This window comes from Rhinatrema bivittatum, chromosome 2, assembly GCF_901001135.1.
Source record: "Rhinatrema bivittatum chromosome 2, aRhiBiv1.1, whole genome shotgun sequence".
NCBI classification, from domain to species: Eukaryota; Metazoa; Chordata; class Amphibia; order Gymnophiona; family Rhinatrematidae; genus Rhinatrema; species Rhinatrema bivittatum.
The window spans coordinates 725373580-725383151 of record NC_042616.1 but is presented as its reverse complement, the minus strand read 5'-3'; the positions used below and the strand labels follow the sequence as shown (position 1 = coordinate 725383151).

The window sequence follows — 9572 nt, the reverse complement described above, 5'->3', positions numbered from 1 at the left end:
ATGAAATGGCTCGTCTAGCTACAAAATAATCATTAAATTACGTTCATTGCTGAATTAATGGGCTACAAAGTCCGCAGCGCCATTCATCCTCTCGAAAAATTGTCACCTTCTCTTTACAGAAAACATCATACATTGTATTACTAGATGTTCAGTGTGTCCAGAAATCTAGACCAACACATTTAAAAACGTCCCTCCCTCCCATTCATAGCTGTCAAAAGCGTACATTGTGTGACAGAATAATAATAAAAGGAGACTCCCTGGTAAACCGTGCTAACCCTGAGCTGAGGATAATCAGTCAGCGCAGTGCAACGCAGAGGGCAGAGGGGCAGCTGTGTACCTGCGGCCGGCGCTAGGAGCCTCGGGCCGGGCTGTCTGAGCGCAGCAGGCACCGCCCCTCGCTCCGCCCCCCACTATATATAAACGGCCGAGCTGCGGCCGCCCCTCCCCACTGGAGTTTTCTCATTTACTGCTGCTGCTGCTGATTCGGCTTGGTAGTGTGTCGACTCGCGCCGCCTGGGTCTCCTTTATAGCTTATGGCTGAAACAGCCGTTTTTATTTCTGCTTTAGGTACCCTCATCACGCTTTAAAAATTCCGCCAAAAAAGAGAAGACGATTTTCCAAATCTTCTGGGCCGTTCTGTCACGTAAGTAAGCCGCGTGGAGAGGCGGGGAGCCGCGATTCCTCTCCTCCTGCGAGAACGCCAGGGCCGGCGGCTGCTCCAACATGGCGGAGCGGCTATGAGGCGGTGACGTTTGGGAAGAAAGCAGAATGGCTCGGCTTCTGTTTCTGCCGGGCAGGTTAGAGGGACCCTTGCTTGAGTGAGATGTGCTTGAAGTCCCAGCTTCCTTTTTGGATTTTATCTGTGTTTAGCTGGTAAGCGTTTAGTCCTCCACACCTCCAAGTGCTGGAGGGCTCCGCTGTTGTTTTCTACCGCGTAGCCTACCTGCACTGCTGCGAGTCCTGTGGGCGTTTTGTTAAAAGTATCCTTATCCCTTTTGGGTAAAAATGTGCTACTTCTGGTGGAAGCTCGGAAGGGTGATTGCAGAGACTCCCCGGCTGCTGAAAATGGTGGTGCTGAAGCTGTTAGACACTTAAAACGCCTGCAGTGAGTGCGATCGCGGCCGACCGCTCGCTCGATGTTTGGGTGGCGCGCCGCGCTCCCAGTCTTCGCTTCAACTCCGAGATGGTGTAGAACTGACAGAACTCCGCAACATTTTCATTTTTGCTTGGGCCCTATAATATTTCTCTCCCCCACCCCAGTAGTAACAAATGCGCTTTCTGCCGCTTTTGTTTCCTCGCGTCGCCTTGCTTGATGTAAATTGGTGCTGGGGTGGGCGGGTGATATCTGGTTACTCGCCCCAGCCGGCCGCGCTGTGCTGCAGCAGGTGGCGTCGCCGGCATCCCGGAGGCCTGGGGCCGGCGGTGCTCGGCTTGGCTGCGGCGGCTTCTCTGGGCAGAAGGTGCGTGTAGGGGAGCTCAGGACGGCGCCGTGGTAAATGACGGAGTAGTTGCTTTTACCACCTTCCTCTCTTCTCTCCTGTGCCGCCGCCCCCCCCCCCGGTCGCTGACAGTTGGCGCTGTGTAACGGCCGCGCTGCTGGGAATGGCGGGCACGCGCGCTTGGGGGGGTTCCGGAACTTTCCTTCGCCGCCCCGGGGCCGATTTATAGCCGGGTCTAACGTGGGCCCGGAGCTTGGGCTGGACGCTGTCGGTCCCGCCTTTCGGCTCTTTGTGGCGGCGGTGGGGGGGTCGGGGAGCCGGGCTCGGTTGGGATCTTTCTACGCTCCCTGTCCGCCCAAATCTCATGGAGGCGCGCGGAGAGTGTAGTCGGTGGGGACGGACCTGAGCGCCGGGAAGAGCTGCAGACGAGAGAGGGAGATCTCTCGCTGCCTCGCCCACTGCCGGCCCCTTGATGCTGCCCAACTGTGGGCAGTGGGAAGGTATGTTTAAAGAAAAAGTGTTTGAAATTTGGGGTCTGATTCTAAGGTTGTTTCCGATTTGGGATCTATGGGGGGAAATGCCTTGTGTTTCTTGCCGTTAAATTTCTGTTGCCACTTCTGGCTCGCGTTTGGCTGACCAGGTCTCGGGATTAATAAAGTCCCTGGGCGGAGGACAGTGCAACTGCTGAGCCCGATAAGACCTATAGCTTGCTCCTGGACCCGTGTTAGTGGAAAACCTGCGATGAAATCCTCTGATCGCCCCAATGAAAGTCCTGAGCTAATGTGAATAGGCAGCGCCGGTTTTCTGGGGGAGTCTCGTGGCGCTTGCAGAGTTTTGAATGTTGTTGTTGTGCGCGGGTGGAAGGGAGGGGGACGGGAGGGGTTTTTCCGGTCTGGACCGGTCCACTCTGGTTTGTTTCCTTCTCTTTCCTGGCACAGTGAATGAACAATGCTGCCCGCCGCCGCCGTTGGGCTCCTGCAGCCGCATCCCACCTCGGCGCATTGTGCCCAAGAGGAGCGGTAAAAGCTCACCGGCCTCAGTGTGGCCGGGAGACTTCGCTTTGTGCTTTGACTTCTTAGGTTTTCTTTTGGAAGTCTTTTCGTTAATTTTCTTTCTACTGGAAGGAGGATTGAGCGCCAATGACTTCATGTGTGAATATTAAAAGGCGGATGTGCGTTTTCTGCCGGTATGGAGGGAAATGGTTTAGCTGGGGGAGGGGGGATCTCGGATATTTTTCCGTCTTGCCGAGTTATTACACATTATCCAAGTTTGTTACAAGGGAAGTGGGGGCTCGGTAATAGTCAAATAACGTGGACGACCGTATCCGCGTTCTTTAAAAGTGCAAGGTTTAGGTTAGTTCTCAGGAAAAAAAACAATCTCGGATGTCAAACTCGTCGGGTTGCTACGTTAGCGCCGGTCTGAGAAACGTGTTCTCTCGGCAGACTTGTGTTTATACTTAGGATTGGAGCGTGGCCCTGGGCGCCTGCCATGGTGACTTCAGACTCGCATCAGAACTTGGCCAGAAGTTTAAAAGGGGACTAAACACCACTGAATTTAGTTTTTTTAAAAATTGTATTTACTAAAGTTAGTTTTAAACAAGTGACAACATTGAAATATTGTATTTTACTACTACTGGTGATAAGTTTGGATGCCTCAGATGGGTTATGAACATTGGTTTGTGTGGGAGATTTATGGTAATTAAGGTAAATTTACTAGGTATTTCTCAAAGACAAACATATGTTTGACTTTAGTTTACTACTATAGTTCATACTGCACGCTATCCTTTTAGATGAGAGCCATGAAGTTTGGAGGTCTGAAAATTCTGCAGGAGTGATTTTTGGAAGGCAGAGCTCCCTTGAGCTGGCTGTTACTTTTTCACAAGCAGCCAAAAATAGTCCAATCTGTCCAATGCCACTCAGGAGTCTGATAGAATGGAAGTAATGTAGTATGTACAAATTAATAGGAAAGGTCAGGATAGCCAACACGATTTTACAAATCAAATTTCTCCAGTAGTTGCTGGTGCACTAATGAAAGAAAACACCACTTGTGTACTTGGAAATGTTACACAGTTTCTAACAGTTACAAGTACCTGGCAAGTACCCATATATTAAATTAATAGATCCCAAGCTACTAATTCTTATTGATTAATAGTTAATGGGTTTCTGCCCTAGGAATTGATCCAAATGTTTTTTAAACCCAGCTACACTAACTGCCATAACCACATCCTCTGGCAGTGAATTCCAGAGCTTAATTATGCATTGAGTGAAATAGTTTTCTCCAATTTGTTTTAAATGCCTTACTTGCTAACTTTTCATGGAGTGCCCCTGGTTCTTGATTTATCCAAAAGAGTAAATAACAGATTCACATTTACTTTCAAGTCCTTTCAATGTTTTGTAGATATCTCATTTCTATCCTCAGCCGTCTCTTCTCCAAGCTGAACAGCCCTAATCTCTTTAGCCTTTCTTGATAGGGGAGCTGTTCCATCTCCTTTATCATTTTGGTCGCCCTTCTCTGTACTTGCTCCAGTGCAACTATATTTTTGAGATATTGTGACCAGAACTGCACACAGTATTCAAGGTGCAGCCTCACCATAGTGTTAGGCATTATGATATCCAAATAATTCCTAACATTGTTTTTTTGACCGCCACCGCACACTGAGCTGGCGATTTCAATGTATTATCCACTATGATGCCTCGATCTCTCTCCTGGGTGATAGCTCCTAATGTGGGACTTAACATGTAACCACAGCAAGGTTATTTTCCCCTATATGCATCATCTTGCACGTATACACATTAAATTTCATCTGCCATTTGGGCACCTAATCTTTGTCTTACAAGGTCCTCCTGTATTTTATCATAATCTGAGATTTAACTATGCATAATTTTATCATCCGCAAATTTAAGCACTTCTTGTGCCCCTTTCCAGATCATTTATAAATATATTAAAGCACTGGTCCTAGTACAGATCCTGAGGCACTCCATTGTTTACCTTTTTCCACTGTGAAAACCACCATTTAATCCTACCGTTTCCTGTCTTTTAACCAGTTTGCAATCCACGAAAGGCTATCTCCTTCTTTTCTCCTTGCTCTTCTCTATCATTGCGATATAATTTGTGCCCCGGTATAGTGCTAGCCCATTGGTTATCCTCATTCCACCATGTCTCTTGAGATGCCAGTTAAGTCGGTTACTGCTATACACTGTCTCTCATCTTATTACTTAGACTTCTGCATTTAGCATACAAGTATTTCAAAGTGTTTGTATTTACACTTTGCTTTTTAGTTGTCAGGAATAATTTGGAATTTTTTAGCTCAGGTGATTCTTTACTTATAGGCACATGGGCGACTATTCTTATTATTGGAACCTCTGTTGGGATGCCCTAACTCTATGCTTCATTAGTATCCTTTGAAGAAAACTCCCTCTGACCTATGCACTGCTGAGCGATTGTCTGCTTTCCCCTTTGTTCTAGTTTAAAACCTGCTCTGTCTCCTTTTTAAAGATTAGTGCCAGCAGCCTTAAGGTGGAGCCCATCCCTTCAGAAAAGACCACCCCCTTCTCCAAAAGGTTCCCCAATTCCTTACAAAACTGAATCCCTCTTCCTTGGACAGTCTTCTTATCCACACATCGAGACTCTGGAGTTCTACCTGCCTCTGGGGACCTGTGTGTGGAACAGGAAACATTTCAGAGAATGCTATCCTGGAGGTTCTGGTTTTCATCTTTCTACCTAAGAGCCTAAATTTGGCTTTTAGAACGTCAGTGCCCACATGTACCATGAAAGCTGGCTCCTCCCCAGCACTGTCTAAAATCCTATCTAGGTGATACGTGAGTCAGCCACCTGCGCACCAGGTAGATATGTTACCAGGAGATCCTCACACCCACCAGCAATCTACATTCCTAATAATCGAATCACCAGCTATGATGGCCACCCTAACCCTTCTGTCCTGGGCAGTGGCCCTGGGAGACATTCTCAGTGCAACAGAGCAGGCTTACAGGATCCTGCTTATAGGATCATTTCCTGCACCAGGTTGATGCTGTCTGACCAGGAGACATTCCTCCTCCAAGGCAGCACAAGGCTACCAGACTAGAGTTGGGGCATGGCTACCATGTCCCATCTCTGTCTGCCTCAGCTCCTCCAGGTCTGCCACTCTAACCTCCAGAGATCGGACTTGTTCTCTGAGAGGCTAAAAAATCAAATCAGATTTGTCTGACAGGACCTTCACCTGGCGAATTGAATCAATCCATGCTGTCTTTGGGTCCAACAGATTGTAGAGAGTTCACTACCCTTAAGCAGTTTTTCCATTAATTTTCCAACCACTAAGGTGATGCTAACTGACATGTAGTTTGCAGCTTCCTCTCTGCTACTGCCCTTGTGATGCAGGAACATAACCATTCTTCTCCAATCTTGTGGCATCAATCTTGTTTCCAGAGATCTATTAAAAACAGGTCTCTAGCTTTTTAAGATTTTTTTTTACACTGTTACCTGCTGCTCTCTGAGAACTGAAAGCAGCTGTGAAGGGTTAATTCACTTACTGTATCAGGTTTTTTGACGTGTATCAATTTCTCACTGCACAAACGATCAGATACTAGTGCACTTCAATTGTAATTTGTGAAATGCTCCCAAGGCTATGGGAGAGTATATAAAAACTGAAGATAACATTATCTATTCGCATACCAGAAGAACCCAGTTTTGTACAGACTCACAATGGACAGTCCTTTACAATCTAGTCAAGACATAAGGCACAATGAAACACAAGTTTTGAGCTGAGACAGCAAGGCCATGACTGAGAAGAATATGAAAGTAAACTTTTATCTTTTAAAGGAGGGGCTATTAAGTTATGTGCTGTTATGAATAATTAATATTACCCAGGGAGGATAACTGTCTTATTTGTGTTACTGGATTTGGACACTTAAGTGGATGGGCTGTTATCCTAGTATTTTGTAAAACTGTAGCAGGTTGCAGCATAGTTTTAGAAAATACTGCATAGTTCAGCTCTGAAAGTACATGTATGTTTCAGTACACATGAATATTTGCAATGCATTAAAAGCACATTTTACTTATTTCATAAACATGCGTACTTACATTTTACGTGCAAAAAACATTCAAGTGCGCATATATTTTAATATGAGTCTGTACTTGAGATCACTAGCTTGCCAATCTCTCTACCAGTTCACTCAGTCCATTTCCTGTTAAGAGATCCCTGTAGTCCTTCATCCTGAACTCTCCCATTTTACGCAGACCTCTCACCCAAAAATAAACATGGGTGATATTAATGGTGCTAGATAATTAGGTGTAAAACTGCAAGAATCTGTAATGTGTTCATGTAAATCTTCTAGTAACTTTGTTTGTAATTCTTGGTCTTGCCCCGGAACAACTAAACAACCCCTTTTTGCCCAGGTAAATGAATGAAAACCAAAATTGTGTCTGTTTTTGATTATAAAATAGCATATAGGTGAATACAGTCTACTTGCATGCGTATATGCTTATTTTCCATGAGTAACTCCAGTTATGTCCATGTATTTTGGTTTGGATAGTTTTTTAAATCTGCAGGGCTAGTTGCATGCTAAAGAATTAAATTCAAAATCTTAACCATGGCTTGTACAACAAAGGCTATAGAGTTATGTGAACCAGTGGAAGCATAGAAAACAGCCAAACAATCATGAATTTTAGAATCCTAAATTTAAGCAAGACACTTTAGGTTTTGTAACTAGTGCTTTGGTTATATATGTAGAACATAATGTTTGGATATTTTTTCTAACAATTTATAAAAGTGCATCTTGTTTTCCATGAGAACAGTTTAAGAATAAGGGTCATACAGGGTGAAAAATACTTAGATAAGATAAACACAAATTAGTTTCTAAGAGTCTGGAGAAATTGTTTTTCTAAATTGACTCTATTGTTTGCTGTTTTGGCTTATTGTGTTCTTTTTTGGTGGCTTTGTTCCTTTTTCCTTCCCTACTCTTTGCCTCCTTTCTTTTCCATAAAGCAGCCTCATATGCATACCCACATGGCAGCCCAATAGATTCCACACCACAGGTGCTTGTTCTACAGGCATGGGATGCATTAACATAGTAATCTGTCCAGTCTGCCCAGCAAGTTTCTTATGATAGTAACTGCCACTCTATTTAGGTACTCCCATGTTTAAGGTTAGTAACTTCTGCACTGTGCGGGTAACCACAAGCCTTATGTACTAACACAGGAACATTTTTACTGGGTGAGGAGCCTTCTTGAAAATTCACAGTGCTGCTTGACAGCTTTGCTTTAGAACTTGAAGCAGTCCTGTGCTTTTTCCTTTGTCTATCAGTACCCCAGATTATAAAAATCAGGGCCCAAGTTGGTTGTCCTCTGAAACCAATTTACCTTTTCTCCCAGGACAAGCAGGATGGTAGTCCTCACAGACAGGTGACAGTTGGAGCCCAGCACGGAATTCTTGCCCAGCATGCCACTATCATAAGAACATAAGAAACTGCCATACTGGGTCAGACTAAGGGTCCATCAAGCCCAGCATCCTGTTTCCAACAGTGGCCAATCCAGGCCATAAGAACCTGGCAAGTACCCAAAAACTAAGTCTATTCCATGTTACCATTGCTAATGGCAGTGGTTATTCTCTAACAGGCTGATACAGTAAGGAGCAGTAGGAAGAGGTGCGTTAGGGCCGGGCGCACCCGCGTTTGCCGCACGCACAGTTCGGATCACCTACTACTCGATACTATATTTAAATAGTATGCAAATGCAAGCCGCGTCCAAGAAGCGTCCGTGAAGCGTTAGGCCTGCGCAATCCATTTTACTGTATGGAGCGCTATACAGCGCCTATACAGTATCCTGGGTGCGCTGGTACCTGTCATTTCAAATGTCATTTTAAATGACGTTTGAAATGACAGGTACCAGGGGGGATTGCGAGTCCTCTCTCCCCCCCTCCCGAAGCAAGGCGCAGGGCGAAAATTAAAACAAAAGTGAATAAAGTGTAATAAAAGTAAACTTACTGCATGTGAATTTTCTTTGAACAGTCCTCTCTCTCTCTCTCTCCTCCTCCCGAGGCACGCACCGCGGCTCCCCTGCCTCCCGGGGGCAGCCGGCGGCGAAAGCGGCTTCCAGCAGTCCCCGCTGGCAAAAGTGAATGAATGTGCGCCTGTGTGTGCAATTTTGGTGCTCAAGGCGTGACGACACGACGTTTGGTGTCATGGCGTGTGACGTTGGCATTCGCTAATGCACTGCCTTGAGCGCCCAAATTCCTGTACGTACCCGGATCAGTCCAGACAGTGGGTTGAGCCTCCTTTCCAGCAGGTGGAGACAGACTAAAACTTGAAGGATGCCCTATATCAGGACAGAGCCTATCCTCTAACCCTTCAGTATTCGTCTGTCTCCAGCAGGTGTAGCATCTCCCCTTCGGTTCTCTGCTGTAGGCTAGTCAGCCTTTTCTTCTGTCTTTTGCTAGGCTCAAGCAAGTATTTCTTTTGGTTCTCGCTTGTTTAAAAAAACAAAACAAAAAACAGAAAAGGGAAGTTGCCCTTTTATTTTTAGTGCTTTTTCCTTTTCTGTGTGGGAGACGGTTCAGTCTCCCAGCTCTTGCCCGGCTCAGGGGGGCTTTGCCCCTTTTGCAGGAGGGGATTCCCTACATAGCCTGAGTCCGTGGATGCTTCCAGTTGTGGGGACAGAGTCTCTCTGGGTCTCGTTCCCCTCTCTGGCTGCCGAGAGGGTTTTTGAACCTGCTGCTGCGCTCAGTAAAAAAAAAAAAAAGTTTTAAAATTTAAATAAGTTGCAGGTACTCACCTACCTCTAACTTATTTGCAACAGTTGACCAGCATTTTTTCTTTTTTCTGGTCAGAGCAGGCCTTGAACCGGCAGCCAGACTAGCAGGAGGCAGCAGGTTTCCCGTCGATAGCAGGGCTGAATTAGCCATGCTGTATGGGAACTGTCAATCAGGGCCCGGGAGGCGGAGCTTCATAGCAGAGTGAAGCGGCTGCGCGTGGGTTCCCGCGCAGGAGTCAACGGTTCTCCTCAGTCTGTTTTTTTCCGCGCGCGGGAGCGCACGCAGAGCCTTCTTCTCCTCAGAAGAAACTTTGCAAAAATGTCAAAAAAGCAGTCTGGATTTAAACCGTGCCCTTGCGGTAAGATCATGTCCGTCACCGATGGGCATGA

General features: G+C 46.1%; 1 protein-coding gene across 2 annotated transcripts in view; it reads left to right on the top strand.

Annotated features, from left to right (window-relative positions):
- The first annotated feature begins 324 nt into the window (after nucleotides 1-324).
- The window catches only part of AZIN1 (antizyme inhibitor 1), a 268902-nt gene continuing 259654 nt past the window's right edge, over nucleotides 325-9572 (top strand). Inside the window, exon 1 of one of the 2 annotated variants that reach the window (XM_029591846.1) lies at nucleotides 325-643. The gene's annotated coding sequence lies outside the window, so the exon portion shown is untranslated. Of the gene's footprint in view, nucleotides 644-1684; nucleotides 1940-9572 lie in introns of those variants that run through there. The other variant, XM_029591847.1, reaches the window with a different exon arrangement.